Below are 21,621 nucleotides of genomic sequence, written 5' to 3' on the forward strand. Positions count from 1 at the left end.
TGCTAGAGGCCCGTGTGCTTAGATTTAGGCGCACGGTAAAGAAACCCAGGTGGTAGAAATTTCCGGACCTCTCCACTACGAGGTGCTTCATTAACATATCATGATTTGGCACGTAAAACCAAGGACATTATTATTAATTATAATTAGAACTTGTCATCCTTTTGCTGTTTTGCACTGTTAACCAATCGTTCACAGGCCTTCCCTTTTTTTTTTTTGCAGCATTTAAAAATTAGACAGACTAGCTCAGCCTATTCGGCGCCTGAAATAACGAGTGAAGTACCTATAGAGTTTTGCCGCCTGTAATAAAAAAAAAAGTATTTGCTTTATTGTAAATGTTCAGGGAGCACCGCTTATTTTTGTTTGTCGAGTAATATTTCAGTAGGTACGTTAGGTACCTAGACTACAACCGAACAATTTGGGCTGGTTTAATGCAAGGATTCCGTTCATGTGGTTCCATTCCTCTCTTATTTACTTACCGATAACGACGGCCGGTTATGGTGCTAAAATTATGATGCTATAACGCCACTGAAGAAGTGCGAAAAAAATATAGAGAACCCATTTGGAATAAAAGCGAAGTGAATCATGTAGCCGACGTCTCAGTAAATATTAAAAGGAAAATAAATGGACCTGGGCTGGCCACGTTATGAGGACAGACAACAGACGGTCAGTCAGAACATCGGAATGGATATGAAGAGATGGGAAGCGCGGACGGCGGCGGCCAAGGGTTAGGTGGAACGACGAAATTAAGAAATTTGGAGGCATAAAATTGAATTAGTTCGCGTAGGACAGGGTGGGTTGTAGATCGTTAGGAGAGGCCTTCGTTCTGCAGTGGACACAAGATACACTGATGATGATGATGATGATGATGATTAATTCTTGCTATAGCTTAGTGTGTAATGCTTAATCCCCACATAAAATATACATTTTTCGTCACGGGGGTGACCACCCCGAAATGCGTTATTGGAAAATCACGCACGGTGAAACGCCGCTCCTGAACTCATATTCACGATTATAGCAGCGTCCACAGCAAAGACCGAATCATTATAACTTTCGCACCTATTAAACAAGAACAGCAGTAGCAAAACAATTATTAGGATGGCGGGTAACGTTACTGCTAATTATTCCGCGAGAGCGTTTCTTCACGAACAAGGAGATGTAACAGTTTGCACGGAGATCCGCGAAGAGCGTTGGTGAAGGAAAACGAGAAAAAAAACAAACAAACACGCAAACAATAGTAAAATCGGCAGAATCGCTAACAGTCGGCATCAAGGGGCATTCGTGATGAGAATTCAGTACGCGAGGCCGCCACGTTGGCTAGGCTAGCTGCAGCGTCGCATGCCACCGTCCCTTCGGGTATTTCCTTTCCGGAACTCACGAAAGCCAAGCGCGCATGGAGGAGCGGCGCCCTGGCAACACTGCCGTTATCATATCCACGCGTTACCGCCACGTGCCACGCGGGGTGCGCGAGAAGCACACAGACAGAGACGAGCGACAGACAAGGGCGCTACGCCGGCAGGCAACGTCGTTAGGGGCGAGGGACCGCTCCGCAGTCCTGCGGGTCCACGTGGTGCGCCGTAATGGCAGAGGCGAAGAAGGAGCCAGGGACAGGGGAGGGGCAGGGCGCCAAACGCCCCGGAGCGGACGCGCACGAAGAGGAAGCAAACGAAACGCGCGGCAAACAAGTTTCTCATTTCGTTGCCGTGGCGCACTCCTTCGAATCGCCAATAATGCAGACGACGACAAAACTGCTGTCTTTTTTTTTTCGCGTTCCTTCCTTCGCGCCGACTCCGCTTGCGTGAAGCCCCGAGTGCCTAAAAACTTCTGCATCAGCATTCTTGTAGCCATTTCTTATTTTGACCCGAGCGAGAGAATCGATACTGAAAAGTACAGCGTCGTGTTCAAAAAATAAAAAAAAGAGAGGAAAAGCGGGGGAAAAGCCAGCAGCCGCGCGGGATCTCCATGAGCCCAGCATCCCAGCGAACAAATGAAGCGAGCACAAGAGAGAAAAGGAACGAGCGGAGAGGAGGGGAACAACACAGGCCGAAGAAGATGCGGGAGGAGCAAGAGGCGGCGGGCAAGGGAGGGCGAGCCAGAGCGAAAGAAACAAAAACAATAATAATAAAGAAAGGAAGGTGACGCAGGCCCTGTCGGAAGCGGGAAAGAGCGAAGGCGCGCTCGAGGGAGGGGAGGTCAATCAGTTTGCATTCCAATAAACAGAGCGCACCAAGAAGCGCCACGGCAGAAGCGAGAGGAAGCGCCAGGATGCCAATAAAATATGGCGGCCGGACGAGAGAACGGAGAAGCGAATGGAAAACGAGACGGCCAGCGTTCGGAAGTGAAGGCCCGCTCGGTGCTGGATGGACGCGCTAAGGCACGCGGTGGACAGGGCCAGAGCCGCCCACTGGTTGGCGCAGCGATGCAACGCCGAGAGATGAAAATGGCAGAGCATGTGTCAGAGGGCATTAAGAGAATCGAGCTAGATCGCGATTACGTGGCGTAAGTCTCGACGTTTAGGCTTTGGATTCTTCAAGAGCCAGGAATCCACCGACGCTTTAACGCAGCGCTGATGGTACCACCGAGGTATATGAAGGCGTAATTAAAAGACTTCGCGCGCATGTTTGTGTAAGGTAAAAATGCATTCTCCGACCAAGAGGAAAACCATACTGTAAATAAGATTTTCACCACTAAACGGAAACAATAGCTAGTATGACTGGATTAATTAACCGAAATGAGTACTGTGGCGACAGGAAAAAAAAAAGCGTGTACCTCGATCTTATAAGCAATACCAGCACATACGCACCTCAACAGTTTATTTTCGTGAGAATTTCAGAGCGACAACGCACGGTAGCACAACGCAGTGTCCTGATAGAGTAGCGGAAATAAAGTCATTTCCTGCCGAGAAAGCGAATTGAGCCTATATAAGATTTTCTTGGCGTCAGTAGACGTTGAGTTCATTTGTTCCCATTAGTTCTTTTTACCTTTCGCTCTGTTTTGCTGATTATCTTTTGGCGACTTAGCGAATGGGTGACAGGCGTGTTGCAGACATTTTATTATTTAGTTATCAAACTTGTTTTCGAAAATACATCTGTTTATTACGCGACATCTCCTGAAGTTCAGCTAAACTTTTAAGCCGCACTACTGTTGCCTCTGCCAGCTCTCACGATCGTCACCAGCCTCCCAACAAGCACGACAAGACGTATATTCCTGCTTTTATTGACGTGTGAGGGCCATGCTTGAAGAGCACGTCCAACATGGGCCACGACAAATCACAGCGTCAAGACATATACGACACCGTTTGTTACAATAGACTAAGTAGAAGACGATAGACACGAAAGGCTCTATAGTATCGTCATATATGAATTCTTTCCAGCTCATGGTTCGCGTTTCTAAAGATCTCAAGCCTCCGCCACGGACAGCGCAAGCCTTCAGAAAACTAGACGCTTTCAGATGCCACAACGCGCATGTGAGACGGTAGCGTCAGGGAGACTTATGTTTGCTTTGTCAACATCTGACACACACACACACATCACAGGCAGGTTTCCGAGATATGGGCGACACTGCATTTAACATTCACTGCCGAGCGTTGATCAACTTCTCTGCTGAGGCCTATGTGCACTTCTCCTCACGGCCCTGTCAACAGTAAGTAGGCACTCCGCGTGACGCACTCCTTCAGACGTCTGCATTCCGGCCGTAATGAAAGGAAAGCGGAGGGGAGGGGGCGCCAAAAAATATGCGACTATCTCGGTGGGCGAGACTGGAAATCAGGGCCGGAGCAGGACAGGGGAGGGCTGGCTGCAGTGTCGGCTGACGCACAGCTGCGTCCTCAATAGCTAGAACGGCGGCACCTTGGACGGCGGTGCCGCTTATTTCACTAGCAGCGCGCCCCACGCCTGGCTTGAGGGAGACCCCTCAAGCGAGCGCACTTTGCCAATCATACGGATTTCTCCCCGTTTTATCTGCCCGTGGCAGCTACATGCAGGAAAAGAAAAAAAAAAAGAGAGAGAGAGATGGGAGGTTAGTGCGCAACTTCAGTATAGGCAGAAGGACGCCGCAGCCATTCGCGCAGGGATCGCGCGCCTCTAAAGCGCCACGGCGCTGTAGCCTCTTCGGCACTCTCCCCAACAGTTCCTTTTTGCCACCGCCTCACCGCACTCTCTCTCCCTCTCTCTCGTTTAGGATCGAAAAATACATGTACATATAAAGCAGGGCCCCGCGAGCAGGAGACCTCTCTGCGACGCACTCCGCCCCGCTCCTCGACAAAGCGAATTTTGCTGTCGGCCATCTTTGAGAACAAACAAACAAGCGGATAAACAGCAGCAGCGAAACAAAGATGAGCCAGGCCCCCGTATTCACGCGCCGCGTCGCTTATATTTTTCCTCGAAGGCGCGCGCGCGCGTGCGCGCTTATACGCGCTCGTGCATACACACCCTGGCTGCACCGATAAATAACCCGAGCCCGAAGCAAACAAACACCAAACTCCCTTTCCCACACTTGTGCCTGCCGGGTTTTCAGCGGTGTGTTGTTGTGCTTCGCCTACTTATTTAGCGCTCGTCCCACGGCTGCACCCGGAATAACAACAACAAAATAATAACAGTCATAAGAAAGGAGACAAACTCCTCTCGCGCGTATAAGAAGCTTGCAACGCCATATAGGAAGTGAGCGAAGCGTCGGGACAAACCAGGGAAGGTAACAAAAGAGAGCGAGAGAGAAAGGAAATCGGGGGACAGGCTTTTATCTCAACGAATGCAGATGAAAGCCGGTCGGGAGTGGCGACACCCCGTGCTTTCTCTTCTTTCCTCCTTGGAAACTTGAAATGTGTTCATCAAGTGACACTCGCAAGCCCCGCAAACATCAACAACGACACGACCAGAGTATACAGGGCGAAAACGTCGCCCGTCACGTAGCCGTCATCCCGACAGCTGTCGAAGGCGCTATTTGGCGCGAGCGACCGTCTGAGCTGTTGATGCATGCTGAGAACAGACGTTGCGCTATATGCGTTACCATGGAACGGGCAATGACACGTCTCGCTGCATGGCTGTTCGCGCTTGTCCACCGGTCGTCGGTATTTCCGTGGAAATTCGTACTGCCAGGGGACACTCGAAGTTTGTGACCATGAAGTACAGACAAAGGGCAACGCCAGCAGCAACAAGCAACTAGAGTGCGAGCGAGAATTCGGATATCTCGAGACTGTAAATGCTCCATCGTTGCACTTAGTGACACCCTCTCGGGTCTGACGTAGAGGATAAGCATCTTATTTCGTGATGGCTATAGAAAAAAAAAAAGCAGAAGGCAGACAGCGACAACGACGAGAAGAGCGCGCGGACGAGGAGGTCAGGCAGTGGAATAAGAAACGGTCCGATCAGACGACTTGAAAAAGAAGCGAACCACCGCAATGCGTGAATGTGTTATTATGAACATGTACACACAGACTAGCAGACTTAGGCAATGCTTAAGCTATGTGATACATGCATCGCGTAGCGAACTGCATGGCTCCCGTAAGTCTTTTCCAGCTGCAGCAGTAAAAGGTTCCTTCGGTTGTCGGTGTGTCCATAAAAAATGCCCAATCACAATCACGTCGTCATGGCTTAAGTCACAGGGAAAGAAAACAGCATTTGTCTCGATCTAGCATACGAGCCCGCGTGCAGAACGCGTCAGCCGTTCTGCTGTCGTCGGCGTCATTGTGGTTTTCATCAGGCCGGCAACAGCTCTTCTGGATGCCGCGATTGAGCCTCTCTCTTTTCAATGACCCTCTTACTACGTTGAGAAGCACGCGAGCCGTTGTCTCTAGGGCCAATGACCCGTAGTGTTACAGAAGGCACAAATCTCTGAAAAAAGGTACCGTTCAAATGAATTTGACGGGTAGCATCACACCTTCTTTTCTGCCCTCGTTACTCGGATCAAAGTGAACTGTATGCGTTTCACTTGCTTCCCAGGATAGAACGACGAAATAGGTGGCACAGCTTACCATATACACCGGCGACAATATGTTGTCATTACTGTTGCCCTCCGTAGAGAACAAGTATAAGTAAATCGACCGCTGATATTCAGTACCGTGATGTGGCACAACAAAAGTAATGAGAGCGACCGCATTTCATCTCAAGACACACATCTACACTTCGCTAAAGCACGCATACAGTCTCGCATTCTGGCCACCACTGAAATTTCAGTCACTCCCTCGCACCAAAAGCGACTCATAAAAAAAAAGAAGAAGAAAGAGAAATCATCTCATTTCCGAAGACCAAATTTTTAATGAAATCGCAGGACTTTGAAAACACGACGATGATTTATAGGCAGCGACAGTTTCATAACGCGCCTTCCGTTTCACAAGATGCAAAATAGGCAGAAAAGAAAAGAAGTATAAGGATAAATAAGCAGGAAAAAAAAAACGGAATCGGCATTACTGGCGACAGCTGAGACATATAGGGCAAGATTAACGACAGAGTCCACGGAAGCAACGGAAATGACCGCAAACAAGCCGCGTCCGCCCATCTCAAGAAGCACCAAACGACACCATGCGGCAAAAGAGGGAAGCCAACGACACAGAAACTGCGGAGAGAAGAAAGTAGGGAATCATGTTCGCTGGCTGCATGCACGCTCCCACAACGAGGCTGAAAAGAAAGGAAGAAAGAGTGAGAACGAGAAACAAAAAGAGAGAATTCGTTTTTTACAATCATGTTCCTGCACTGCTGCCACACTGCAAAGACCCGTGGTATTGCTGTGAAATCCAGCTCGTGTCTTCGGCGATTACGGAAGTCGCCATTCATTCACTGGAAGCGGCCTGATTACTTTTAATGCGACTGATGCGTTCTTTAGGCATTTTGCAAAGCTACTGCAACAGTAGTTTACAGACGGGCCATCAAGACACCAATATACAGAGCCGCATTTCCTGAAGCGTCTTCCTGCCCTGACAACAAATACTTGGCGTTTCTTGAGACGGTCTTAGATTAAGCAGATAGACGAAACTGTAGTGCTGTGTCAGTTTATGTGACCGCTGCAAATATTGTCGGAGAGTCATGAGAAGTTCAGGTTATCGCGTCGGTATGTGACCGATATACCAAGATGCTGCAGCGATACATTGGCGACTGTTCCTGTGTATGACTGTGAACGAGCCCTTTCCGAAAGCACGAAAGTAATAATAATAAAAAATTTCGAAGTCAAAAATCTACAAAGAAAAACGACTTTAGAATAGCACAGCTTCGGATACTTACACATTCCGTGACACTTAGTAAGAAAAGAAAATATCATCGCTAAAAATGTACCCTTCTCATCACATTATTTAGACATCCACTCGCTCTGAGAGTGCGCGATGGGAAATCTTGCTGTCAAGCAAAGAGAACGCAAACGTGAAAAGCCTGCACCCTCAAAATAGAGTGAAGAATGCAAAAAAGAAACGAAAAAAAGAAAAAGAAGGCGAGACGCGCGACTTGCTTTTAATTGGCCGAAACCCCCGTTCACCACTTGTGGCTTCTTTGGGGGTGTCGTCACGCCACGCGTTCCATGCACGGTGGTGTCAAAGCGGCACCCCAGCCTGAGCCAGCCACATTCGCAGCAGCAAGTGCAAAACAAACGCAAAAGCGTGGCAAGACGGTGGCAACAAACAAAAGAACAAGAAACATAGCGAGGAACCGCCGGGACATAACACGGAGTCGGGGATCTTAAACCCCTTCAGGGCCTCCGCTGGTCGTCGCATCCCGCGTTGTAACTCCCCGACCCCTTTTTATATCCTATGTCGCCGGCTTGATTTCCCTTCTTCCTCGAACAGCAGCGCGTGAATGGGGGCGAGAGAGACCCCAGGTGGGGCGTGCGCGTCTACGGGAGAAGGGGGCGCGCGCTCGCTTGCGTCAGCTCGTGCGGTCGGGTACCCCTTTCCCCCCGTCACATTTTTCTTTCTTTTCTCGGCGACGCCCATTGTGCGGTGCGGCGCGTGCGTGCAATGTGCATGTAGGGTAGCGCGCTCGCGTTCACGCGCTGTCAGGGCTTTTAACCTTGCGTGGCACGCGCGATGATTGAGCTGTCGCTTCCTCCCGCTGCTCGCGCTCCTGTCTGCCTGCTCACGCGTCCCGGGCACGGGACCAGCGCACCGGGCGCATTCCTTGGTGCAGCGGAAACCACACGTATCTTTGAGCAAGCCCTCCCCCTCCGCATGATGCGTGCAGCGATCGACGGGGCACCTGTTCCGACATGAGGAAGCCCCCTCCCCGCCCTCCCCTCTAAGTCCTTTGAAGATTTCTCCGCTCACGACGATGGGGGAAAAAATGACAGCGTAGAAACACCTGCGTAGCAGGAAACGCTGCTCTCATGGAAGGAGTGAAGTGAATCTCTGCCTTCGTGTTTATTTTGATACTGTTAGCTATGCGCTAATATAGAGCCGTTACAAACTTTATATATAGATATACATATTCCAGTAGAAAACCGACTAACGAAAATTGTCAAGGCTTATGCGTATATCATATAAGCACCATACACATACGACTTACGATCCAGAAACCCTGGAAAAGAAGGCTAGAATTGTGCTCATGACGACATATATTTTATGCCCGACGTTTATTCAGGTAGCGTTTTTGTAACTGTGTAGTTGCGCAGATAACGGAGACAGCAAACAGCGCGTCTATGGGCCTGGACGCACGTGCTCGCGCGCGTGACACTTTTAAAGGTGTTATATCCTGCCTGCTGAAGCAAGCGTCTGTGGCGTAGCGGTTAGAGCATCGGGCTTCGGCACTAGAGGCCCAGAGTTTAAATTTTACCGTCGGAAGTATGTTTATTCGGAGAACATATGCGCTGCGCTTACATCATTAATGTCCGTGTTGTGTAAACAGAGGAAAGCACTTGCACACAAGTGTGTGGCCCCTGCTCTGCCACTGATGTTTTCCCGTTCCGGACATGTACTCCAAGAGGATTTAAGGCCTTACGCAGTCAAACCAAGATATATCGAACACGGCTATATGGAAATGTCTATATGGAAGAGCTGCTCTCGCAGACAAGTAACTGAATCTGAGGGGTAATGACAGGCCACGGAGGATAATAACAATTGCTGCAGTTTCACGCGCCAAAACGATGATATGAGGCACGCCGTAGGGAGGGACTCCAAATTAATTTCGAGCACTTGGGGTTCTTTAACATGCACCTAAATATAAGCACAAGGGTGCTCTTTGCGTTTCGCCCCCATCGAAATGCTGCCGCCGTGGCTCGGAATCGAACCCGGCGCGCCCTTGAGATTAGCAGCGCGACACGTGCCAACCTACCACGGTGGGTTGCCATGGAGGATAAATTGAGCAAGGTGTGCGCATGAAAAACATCAAGAAGAGGCCTTATTTGCGCTCCATAATGACAAATCTGTAATATCCTTCACTGTAGCACAGGCGTGTAGTGCGGTGGAGCATACAAATAGCAGTAAGAAGTACTGTGCGGTGAAGCGTATCCCCTGTGCCTTACATGTCTGATATGAATCGCCAACGCGTCAAATTACTTTGTGGTCACCTCCAGATGCGATACATCGGGGTTTGATTGAGTCATTCTTCCCAAAATTGGGAGAGTTTTGGGTCGACGCTGATCGACCAGAGAGAGCGGGTCAGATAGAAACAACTTTCATGAGAATTCCTCATGAAATTCAAGGGTTTTCAAGGATGAAGAATAATTCCAAGATTTTCAAGCACCCTAAACCTACTTTTCAATTATGAGAGTTTCCAAGGGTTTCAAGGACTTGTATACACCCTGATTAAAGGAAGCATCAATGAAATTTCAAGTTCGCTGGCACCACCCACTTACCAATGTAGGCATAAAGCTCGTGGCTAAAGAAAAAAAAAACACCTACCATATTCAGGGCACATCATCTTGCAAAGAAGAACAGCTGCCTGTATGAATGAAATGCGGCAGTGTATCTCGAACTAGCTACGCTCTCATTAAAGCACTCGAAAACACCATGCATTTACTTATTGGGGTGTCCGCAAATCTTGAAAGAAGAACCCAGCATTTTTTACAATAGAGCTGTTATGCTCAAGGTTTGCCGTGCGTCGTAGGTAGAAAATTATCATCATCATCAACCGGCACGCGCTCTCTTCGTCCTCTTCTGCCTCGCCCCCAGAACACGTGCGCCGATTTGTTCTGCGTGGGATGCAACAACTCCGATGGGCGAGAGAACGAGAGCAGAGAGAGAGAGAAAGAGAAAGAGAGAAGGAGAGAAATTCTTGGCGAAAAAAAATCTCTTGGCGAGGCGCGATTCGAACCCGCGTATCCACAATCCCAATGCGAGCGTCGTAACCACTCGGTTATCCAGGCACGCTAGCAGAGCATAGCCTTGTATAGTATAGTATAGCAAGGGAGTGGAAAAGGGAAGTGAGAGTGGGGAGGAGAGATGTGAGAAAGAGGAGGAGGGAACTGGGCAGGGGAGAACGAGTAGAGAGAGAGAGAGGGGAGAGACAGAGAGAGAGAAAGAAAGAGATAGAAAGGATGAAATAGATTAAAAGAAAGAGAAGAAAGAGAGAAAAAGATAGAAGGCGAGATATCGACTAAAGAGAGAGAGAGAAGACATAGAAAGAAAGCGAAAGAGAAAAACGGAGAGAAAGAAAGAGAAAAAAAAGAGAGAAAAATATAGAAAAACAGGGAAAGAAATAGACAGACAGAGATAGAAAGAAACAGAGACATAAATAGATAGAAAAAGTAGAGCTAGCATAGCCACGTATAGTATAGTATAGCAAGGGGCGGGAAAGAGAGAGGTGAGAGGATAAAAGTCTAGCCAAGCCAGGACCAGCTAGGTGCCCACTAGCTCTGCTGTTGTGACCCCGCATTGCGCGACTTAGTGCAAGCTGCACTATTCTTTTTCTTCTTTCTGGTCGCGTAACTCAAGGAGATCGCTCACGCGCGGACTCGGGTCATTTCGAACCCCCATGGCAGCGAAGTTTCAAGCACGTACAACTTTTTGCAGTATATAAATGCACGCGAAAGCTCGAAAACACCTGTGTTCGTGTTCTGAAGTGAACAAGTGATTACTCGAATTGACCAGCCTCTGCGACCTATTGTGGCCGTATTCGACGCCGTTTCCGCTGGCGTATTCCATGTTCCGGGCCCAAATGATGGCACGACCAATATCCAAGTACGCGTCTACACGTATGCGCACGAGTGCTTGATTGACTGAGCATTTGCATCAGTAAAAACCTGCGCGTGCTACAGCGTCACAAGACAACCAACTAGCGTGCCACGTTCTTCCTTGCGGTTACCTTACACAGAGGTTGCACCGTGAAATTATTATTATTATTATTATTATTATTATTATTATTATTATTATTATTATTATTATTATTATTATTATTATTATTATTATTATATTGCATTTGAAAACCGAGAAGAATAGAGAAGATGGAACATGGGCAGTGAGGTGCTAACATAAACACATGGACATTATTTCCAGCGTCTATATGTTCTATTTGTTTTGTATACAGCTGCAAAGAGAATTTTTGAAAAAATCTCTAATTGCAGCTAACGCAACTAGCTTTAGTAGCGTCTGAAACACAAAGGCGACAAAAATATGAATTCGCAAACCTGCGGAATTTAGTATCATAACTTCCTCGCAGATAGAACTGCGACACTGAATACACAGGCGGCTTACAGAATGAACAGTCCTGCATAATCACCGTCGCGCAGCCTACGTTACATCTTCACCGCATAAGACACTCGCATTGCGGCCAAGCCATGCACTTGAGCGAGGCTTTTTGGTGTGTTGATCTCGCTCTGAACTCCGCTGGCGAAACTAAGACGCAGACACACTTACAGTGAAATCCCGATAGATGCCCCACCCCCCAAAGATAATTCATCCCTTTTTTGGGCACGAATTTCTAATTTTTCAAAAAAAAAAAAAAACACCAGCAGATAACTCACTACTGAAAATAGCATCGTCCCTTTTGGTGATACCGTCCTTCCGGAGATGTTGGCAAACTTCGTTCGAGGCGAGGCAATGACGTCAATGTGGAACATCAAGAAGACCTCACGACAAGGTGTCGTCGACTTGGTTTTTCAGGGCGTGGGCGGCCGTGAGGGAGGAAGCTGTTTCCCGCTCCTTGAAGCGGTTTGGTATATAAACCACCTTCGGTGGATGCAGAAGACGAATAGTTTCATAAGCGGTTAGCTCTGGCGGTCTCCCTTTCGCTGCCCTGCCAACATCGTTGAACGCCGCGCGTGAAGAGGTTATCGACCTCTTGTTTGACAGTGATGGCTCATTCACACTGGGGAATCCGCCGGCCACAGTGACCGGAATTCTCGTGCCGCCGAAATTCCGCATTGTTCACGCTACTTACCAACCGTACACCGCCGAAATTTGGGCGCCTAGTTGTCATCGTTCCTTCGCGCGAAGGAACGCTGGCATCGACGCGCTCTGCGTTGTGTTCGCGTTTCGTTATGGCGAAGCGCGTAAACAGGAGCAGGGTCGTTGAACTGCTGGGCCTGCAGGAAAGCAACTTATGGCGATGTCTGACAAGGAACAACATGCATTCGCCAAACAAGAAGCGACGCAAGCAGTTGTAGTTGGTTCGCCCTGATTTGCAAGACGCGAGAAGTTTGGTCGAGCTGCGATAATGCTACCCGTTCTGCGAGATCGCGATGGTGTATTTGCAAAGAAGCTAATCGCGACAACACTTGGCAGTTGTCGAGATCTACAGGATGATTACGAAAGACTTCGCTGTCGCTACGAGCTTCGACGACTGCGACAACACAAGCACGCCACCATTTTTCGAATGTTCGACTCGCGTTCCGATTGGTTCGCGGTGAGGGAATCCGGCGGTAGCTGCCGCAAAAATCGGTCCTCGACCGATCGGCGCGGAAAGGGCTTTTCCGGCGGATCTCGTTGCCGCCGAAGGAGATTCCGCGCGCTCGTGCCGCCGAATGTCTCATTGTGAACGCGCCATGAGAGCGACTGTTCCTTCAACGGTTTTGACGAGAAATGAATTCACTGCTAATAAACGCGTGTTCATTTTTTGACTGCTATACATTTTTGAAACCTTTTTTTTTCTTGCTGCACAGCAAAAATTAGCCCAACTTATAATTTCACTCGACTTCCTCTCTATTTTAGTCGGGCTATCTCTCAGGATTTTACGGTATGCTGTGCACTAGAAACAATGTAAAATAACATGATTCTAATACAAAACAAGAGGCCGTCGCACACATATATAGTTTTCAAGAACCTTGTTTCCGTCGTCCCTCCATTGCGTTCATCTGGTTCGTTGAAGATCTCTATCATACAGCCGAAGATTGTTTTAATGCTATATTCCAGTCGCTGATAACACCAAAGAATGCGCCTGAGACCACGGCAAAAGTTAACCGCCATAATATCCGGCTCATATTTCCACATTTAAAACTCGAAGAGAACATACAGAAGAACTGATATCGTAGCGACAAAGATTATGGCCTAGCTATTTAATATGCTCGACTCGTTTCCATCTTCTGTCATACAATCTGCCCCTCGAGGTTTAGGGAGATCATCAACCAAAAAGAAAAATGACACGTAATAACACCCGCAAACGACTAAGTGCGTAGCGCCCACACGTTTTTGTTTTTTTAGTATAGCAAAAAGAAAGCTCAATCCGGAGCGGTGGCCCATTGGTTACAGTGCCCGGCTGCTGACCCAAGAGACGTGGCTTCGATGCCGGCCGCAGAGTCGCATTTCGATGGAGGCGAAATGCTAGAGTCCCGTGTACACTGCGATGTCAGTGCGCGCTAAAGAGCTCCGAGTGGCCTAAATTATCTGGAGCCCTCCGCTAGGTCGCACCTCATAATCATATCGCGGATTTGGCACGTAAAACCCAGGAATTATAAACAAGAAAGCTCTCAACGTGTACAAAAAAAAAAAAAGCTCGACATGCATCGCAAGGTTAAAAATATTAGGTTGGTGTTTCTCCTCCCTGCCGAAATCGCAAGTTTCGTGTCAGGGGTGAATGATTTTATTAATACGTTGAAGGAAATGAAAGCAGCCTATAAAGAAAGGGACGAATGGCACAGTGATTTACGTTTAATAAAAAGTTGAACAGGGAGTGTGGAGCAAGCGCGTAGGACGGTACCGCTTTGTTGCAAGTTACAGAAAGATAAGACGTGTCCCTCAATTTCATAGACGGGGGAAGGAACAGCTTGAATGTGCGTGTAAGTCGACAAAAAACAACTGACGGTGACCCGCTTGTGCATAAAAGCAAGAGGGCCGAGTAACGAACGCCTTCTCGCGGTGTTGATAGGAGTAATCACAAGTGAGCATGGTGCCTAGATGAACCCTCGATAATGCAACCTAACTATACTCGTTGTCTCCAAGTATTACTTGTCTGGCTCTAATTTGAACGGCACGTGCGATGTTTACCATCGTGCGAATGTTACATCTGACTACAGTTTCCTGACTGACCTAGTAAGAAGGACAACGTAAAGAGGGCATCCTTACGAAAAAGAAAGCATAAATAATCTCGAATATATCCTAAAGCAAACCTATAGGCGGAAGAAAACACCTAGCTAGGTACTGAATTTTCAGTGCCGCGGAAGTACGTTTGAGTGTTGGGGCTTTCATAGGAAAAGAACAACACAGCTTTACTCTCCCCGCCCCCACGCCCTCCATAACACATTCGAAAGCCTTAGTTGGCAATGTGTTCTTTAGAACGGTATATTCGAGATAAAATAAGTTACACTCATCGCGATTTTTAGGCGTGCATCGCACAGCGCCGCCAACAACGCCTCGGAAGTCTTGCACACGGGGAGGTCCCAGTTGATCCAGCGCACATAAAAGATTGAGCCCCACACGCGCAGCGGCCCATCGGTTGCCGTTAGGCAAAGCCCGTGCCTCATTTGTTCGCATGCACAGCGCACAAAGCTAGGGCATAAATCGTGGTCCTTCTGCGCAAGACAAATCCCTTCGCTGGCTAACCGGGCAGGGGGCGCTGGGGATACCGCGGGGGTACACCTGCCCGCGACGCGCTTCCGAAAGAGAAACGTTCGGATGGCGGACGACGGGCTGAGAAATGACGCGGGCCGAATTCGGGACAGGCAGCGCCGTGCGGCAGCAGCAAAAGTGCAAAACGCGGGGCCGGAGACAGGTCGCGGGGCACCCATATTGCCACCAAGCAGGACGGCCACAGCCGCCTCGGGGTCGCGTCGGCGGCTCGGGCGGCCGAAACAAAGCAGGGGCGCTGCGGCCGGCCAGCAACGCGTTTCGTTTAAAGCGATCTCGGTGTTGTTTCCGTGGAATGCCGCGCATCTCCCGTCTCCGATCCATCACGGGAGACAAATGGCGAGCAATAGCAGCAATAAAACGGCCCCTAACCCGTGCGCGAGTAGCGCCGCGAAACTATACACCCCCCCATCGGCTTCCTCGATCCCGTCGGGTTCCGAACGCCGGAAGAGCTCGCGCACTGCGAGGAACCGCGGAGGAGGCACGCGCATATCGTGACGAACGAGCCGTCCCTCCCGCTGCGCGCTGCTTATTGCGGCCGCCGGCCTCCCGCGCAGTCGGAAAAAACAAGCCGCCATGGCCGCGGATGTCGACAACGACGGAAAAAGAGCTCGCGGGTCGAAACACCGAGGGAGTCTGCATTTTATGCGCTCCCGCAATGTTACGTATCAGCGGCTGGCGTCTTAACTGCTTGCTTCGTCCTGCCGAAGTATACCCTAAAGAAACGAAACGAGCCGAATGCTAAGCAAGCGATCTTATTTTCATTAGTCTAAAGAGTGGAACAACGCTAACGATGCATTCAGTCATACCGTATCTGGGCCTGATACAACAGCAAAGACACAAATCAGCTGGACTCAACATCACAGTCACGATGGACCAGGGTATCTATGCAAAACATGTCAAAACATGTATCTATGCAAAACAGCTAATGTCTTCGTTGTAACCTCTTCTGATATAAGCTTCTGCGAAGGAGCATCGACGCTTATAAGACATCCTATTGGGTTCCGCAATTGATGTAGCTTTGACAAAATGCGGCAAATGGTTTCATACGTCCTTTTTTTTTTTTGCCGGTAAATTCGGTGATAGAGGACGTACTCTTGCTGACTATCGTATTATAAAAAATATCACGCTTAATTTTGTCCCTGAGGCAATCGTGACTCTTAGTACTGCGTAAACTTCGTGTACTACAAGAGCACTTTCCGACTGAGCTTCCTTGAACACAAACGCTATACCCACGAACTTGTTCAACGATGCGAGGTCGATAGATTGCGCACAGCGTCTACAGATAGTTGAAAATTCGTTTCTCATATCTGCTCCTTATGACCACTACTTGATAGCCTACAAGGCCGAATATATGATGCGGTTCTTCAACAAAGAACTACAACAAAGACTGAAAGTGAACGACAGAATCACAAACAGCACCGTTGCAACTAGAAAGCTAGGCGAATGCATCGGTGGAAGAGAAATAGGAATATCGTGCTCCGGTAATTAAAGGTATTGTCACAAATTAGCGGGTTATAAAGCGCGCGCGCGGCCGCTTTCAAGCAGCTGCGCGACAGAACGGCGCGAGTCGCGCGCCCAAGAAGCGCGAAAGACGAAAAAACAAGCATCAAAAGACGCCGGCGCGCCGCATTCTCCTCACCCACTCGAGCCAGACGCAGTCAACACGATCGAATGCCTGGCAAAGCCTGGATCTTTCTAGAAGGAAAGGGTGACGCATCCGCGAGCGATGCCGCCGCGATTCGAACCTACGAGAAAGCTCTCGCCCTTTCTCTAGCCTCAGCTGTACTGCACGCCGAAGAAACCTCCCGACGCTTCTAGAAACCGGGGAAGAAGGGATAAAAGCGTGCAAACGACGAGAGTCGGACAGTCAGTCGAGAAGTCAGCGAAGGAGTGAGCGAGTCAGTCGGCCCGGATATGGTGAAGTTACGCTAAGTGTGGCTCCGTTAGCCAAAGAAGACGTGTTTATGATGGTGCGCGGTCAGTCGATCGTCGACCTGGAAGAATCCGATGACGACACCGTGTGAGCCGTGACAAGTCACGACGACGGTTGAGCTACGACGATCAACGCTGGAGCTGGCGTGAGTGTTTCCTTGAAGAGAAGCATTCGATTACCGTCCAAGTATTGTGGACTGGATACGCCATTATCTATTCAGGACTTTAACTGTCGTTGAATAGTTGTAATGCATGCGATTGCATTCGTAGCGTGTGATCTGTTTGTTTAGCTCCCGTTGTGTAAACACCATCTGAATTATATTGTGAAGTTGTAATTGGTACCAGCCGAGTGTGCATGTGTTTGTATTATTTGTATTGCCTTAACTGAGAATATATTTCGTTTCGTTTGTGTTATCGACTCTCGGCTCTGACTCGGTCTTTGGACCACAACCGGCGTTCGCTGGCGCACCAAAGGACCAACCCTCAATTGTCCGCGCTTTCGTGGTGCGTTTTCGGAGGGCCGTGACGCCAGCCCTTAGAATCCGCCCGGCGATTGCAGTCCCCATTAACGGGATTAGTGACAGGTATCGTAGAAGCAGCAACTCAATGTCTGTCGACTGAATGTCTAGCAACTGAATGTATATTGAAGCAGCGCGGTGTGATGAGGACAAAAAGCGTGCACGACGGTCCTGTTGCGTATATCTTATGACCCCCATCGGGCACTGCTTGAATAGACCGTATAAGGGGCATCTACGAAATTTTTAAAGGGAACCGCCGAAAAAGACCCTATGGGGGGACCGCAACAAAGCACCATCGAAAATTTCGGCCGTGCTCTCAAGTTGTACAGCGCCGTCCTGGAAGAATTCCGCCGCAACATCCTTTAAAGAGGCTTTAGTAATGGCGATCATAGAAGGAAATGAAATCTTGCGATGCGATGGTGCGATCAGACGAACTACACCGCCGCCGCGCAGTGCTTCCACCAGTGCTCGCATGCGACATTCCATCCCTGCTTTCTTCCACATTCGAATCGAATCGATGACAACGTGAAGTTTACGTCGTGACCTTCATGTCTTTTTCTTTTTTTCTTCCTCTCGCTCTCATTTTCCACGCTTTGTTTGCTGCTCGACGCATTTCCGGAAGAGGTTTTCCTAACTCTTGGATTTCACGGTTTGTCGGTGCACTATGATCGGCGAGTGTGACGCTAAAGCGGTGCCAGTGAAGTAGCCGCGACTGGCGGTGAGTTACCTCTTTCAGAAGGGCGCGCGGGCTTTCGTCTGACTATTCAGCTGCTATTCGTAGCATACATCTGAGTAATACTTTGCAAAAACGATCTGCTCACTAAGCTTGTGCGTTTCCTCCGCCCCAGCCCCGTGAAGGGCCCTTTAAATAAAACTGAGCGCAGTCTACCACACACTAAACGTGGGCGTTCACAGCCAACATAATTGGTGAGGACATAATTCCGGAATGCCCAAGCGCTCTAAATATATAGAAACTCGCCCTGTTGGCGCCTTGTGAATTTTCGCCTTCGCGATTTCGATCGAAATTTGTATTCTTTTTCCGGATAAATACGTAATGGAAATAGCGGAGGACGTTTCTACGCCATTGTATATTTTGCTTTAAAGTTTCATTGAAAACACGAAAAAGTTGCCTGGCGATGAATGTTCCCAAAGCTGTCCTTCCGGCCAATAACAAATTTCACAAAGTTGCTCGTTTGTGCGCACAAACAGCTTGTAAATCATACGGCTCAGATGTTTCATTAAACCGTAATGGTAAAGTTGACACGTTTTAAGTAAATTTACTGCTTTATTAACTTCAGTGCTTTCACTACCGGAAGGTGCTGGAGAAGGAAGTGGTGAAAAGAAAAACAAAAGTACATGTCATAAGCGGTTACTCTGTGCAACAATTTTAGATGTAGTTTAAATGCGCAAGCATTGGTGGACAACGGATGTGGACAACGGAGTACTGTCATTGGCTGTCTTCGAGGGTGAATTAATTAGAAAACAAATTAAGGTAATAAAAAGGGACGCAGGTATATTGGGGTGGTCGATACGTAAACGGCTAATTATGAAGTTTATTTTTCAGCTATGGATTGCGAGAAATATTGTAGAATAACTGGACATTTTTATATGCAAGCATTGAGAAGTTGCAAAGTGGGCTTTCATCGACGATGCACCGAAGAAGCAGGAATTTGAACGAATAAAATGCGCACTCGCCTTTTGTACCAATTCTAGTTGATTAGTAAGAAATTATCGACTAGGATCCCAAAACACAAATGCGTATTCAAGCATAGGCCTAACGAGTTTTACATAATGTAAAAAGACGACGGTATGGTATGGTATGGTATGGTGTGGTATAGTATGGTATGGTATGGTATGGTATGGTATGGTATGGTATGGTATGGTATGGTAAACTTTATTGAGGTCTTGCAGGGCGTGCTCAACAAGCAGCGGGCCGCTCCCACGTAGGGACCGGAAGGCCAAGCCTCTCGGCCGCATCGTGGGCCTGCTGGACAGCCCAGAGTTGGTCGGCCAGAAGGGGGCTACGGAGGGCCGCATTCCACCTGGCCGAGTTGTTATTGACTGTGATGTTGAAAAGTTACGGCGTAAATAGGCTAACGAACGGTTAGTATTTTTACCCACATAGGTAATCATAAGTGCGCCAGGAACGGTTAGCAGTTATGTGAATTCCTTATATAATCGCACACCATAAAAGAGATTGTGTGCACAGGAGGGTCAGTGGGTAGCGATTTCTGGAAGATTCCCATCATTTTACACTTTGTAGCCTTCAAACGCACTTACCAGGTGTTTCACCAGTTGGCGATAGCGTTAAGATCACGCTGGAGGGCTTTAATAGCAGTGCTGGATGATATTAGGCGGTAAATTACACGATCAGGTCGTTAATAAAAGTCAAAGAGAATAGAGCCGAGGACCGAACGCTGCAGTACACCCGAAGCAAGCGACTAGACAGAAAGGGGTATCGAAATTGTTTGCTGTAACAAACTGCGTCCTGAAAAAGATTTCGATGCAGCCAATAATGTTAGAGTCGGTGTTAAAATTCCATAAGCATAAAAAGCGGGTGAGAGAAATGATCAAATAACGCTTTCTGAGAACCTGGAAACACGCAACCGATAAAAACACGTGCCGTCAAGAGTAGTGAAAACTTAATTAATTAATTAAGTTTTCACAACTCTATTACAAAAGCATAAGCTGAAATAAAAAATAAAGTAGAACGGTACGGCATTATCTTGCTACCCAAATTAGTAATCGATAATTACTTCATGTGCTTATCCTGAGAAGTACGCACCACAATGGCACCTTCAGCTAACAATGTATACATAAAGGCATGAACAAAGCATAAACGAGAAAACACACGCACGCACGCACGCACACAGACAGAATTCCAAGGCTTCTATGCGACGTATACTCTAACCGCAACATTAATTAAGGCGACTTATGGCCCTACTTTGGCGTATAGCACACGTTGTAGCGGTGAGCAGCCATGAACTTACATATAATCGATCTTTCGGGCCCAGAGTCTTATACATTATTGCTTGCATATACGTGTATCATGAGGTAGCACAAAACTGTTATTCCAACATAATCAAGAAAATTATAGTGTGCCTAAATTTCCACAAGCCTGTCACAATTACAGCATACCATATTACGGCCACAAGAACTTGCAGGGGTGCCAGGTTTGGCTACTTTGCGCCAATTTAACTATTTTCTGAGGCCGATAGAAAAACGTGTTGGGCGTACTTGGCTAGCTTTTGGCTACTATGTGTTCTCTCGAATAAAAAAAAAAATGTAGATATCAGGTAACGTCGCAGTCACTAGCGTACGAACATGTGGTGTCAAAAAATAGCGGTCGTCACATGTTTCTAACTTCCAACAATACATCTGACGCTTGCAGTACACAAATAAAAGTTTCGGATACGCTGCTTCTACTAAAGAAACACTGTCGCCCATGGTCTGAGTTTTCTCACCACATGTTGCTGAACGCAACTTTGAACTGCAACTTGAAGCAAAAACGACCATCCAGGACGCTCCGCATCCTGCGTGCTCTGCGCTCAACATTATAGATATCGGATGTTTGACGAACTGCTTCCGTCAGTATTAGCTGTGTCCACTTGGAAATCCCACATGAAAAAGTTGTGAAGGTAAAGTGTGCAACTTGTACATCGGGTGTACGAAGCCGTATTAATTTTTGTCGTCCCCAAAAGGCTGCTATTTGTGGCACTGTTAAGAAAAGGCACGCAAGGTACGTGAAGAGTGTCATTTCTGCAACAGCGCAAGACACTTCTCAATCCGCACGACATGATTGGTAAAATCAGCCATTTATAGTTAAACCGGGCAATTGTTATTTTAAAGCGTTCAAATACCGTATTTACATTTTCGCCAAAACCTCGTTACATTTAGCCGTTTTAATGAAAACGTCGCATTTGTTTTCACAGAAGCACCGCTACTTTTGGCTACTTTTACTACTCTTGGCTAAAGTATTCTACTTTTTGGCTAGTTTTTACGATTTCTAGGCTACATTTTTTCTTTTGGGCGTGGCAATCCCGGCTAGAATTAGCAACCTTTACTAACCCTAACACGCTCAGTATAGTAAACATCTCATATGTTTCCCTAGTAGTAAAACATTAGCGACACGTAGTAAAGATGGCATGCGGGTAGTAAATGATGCCGCAACTAACTTCTCACTACATTTTTCTAAGAGTGCATGATGCACGCTAAAGTCACGTTTTTATAACGAGGCCTCAGCGAGACAGTGGAGAAAAA

The 21,621-nt window shown here is 47.9% G+C and overlaps 1 protein-coding gene across 1 annotated transcript in view; it reads right to left on the reverse strand.

The window, feature by feature from the left end:
* The window catches only part of LOC119375233 (protein-L-histidine N-pros-methyltransferase-like), a 195,623-nt gene that overhangs the window by 168,152 nt on the left and 5,850 nt on the right, over positions 1-21,621 (reverse strand).

The sequence above is a fragment of the Rhipicephalus sanguineus genome, chromosome 1, assembly GCF_013339695.2.
Source record: "Rhipicephalus sanguineus isolate Rsan-2018 chromosome 1, BIME_Rsan_1.4, whole genome shotgun sequence".
NCBI classification, from domain to species: domain Eukaryota; kingdom Metazoa; phylum Arthropoda; class Arachnida; order Ixodida; family Ixodidae; genus Rhipicephalus; species Rhipicephalus sanguineus.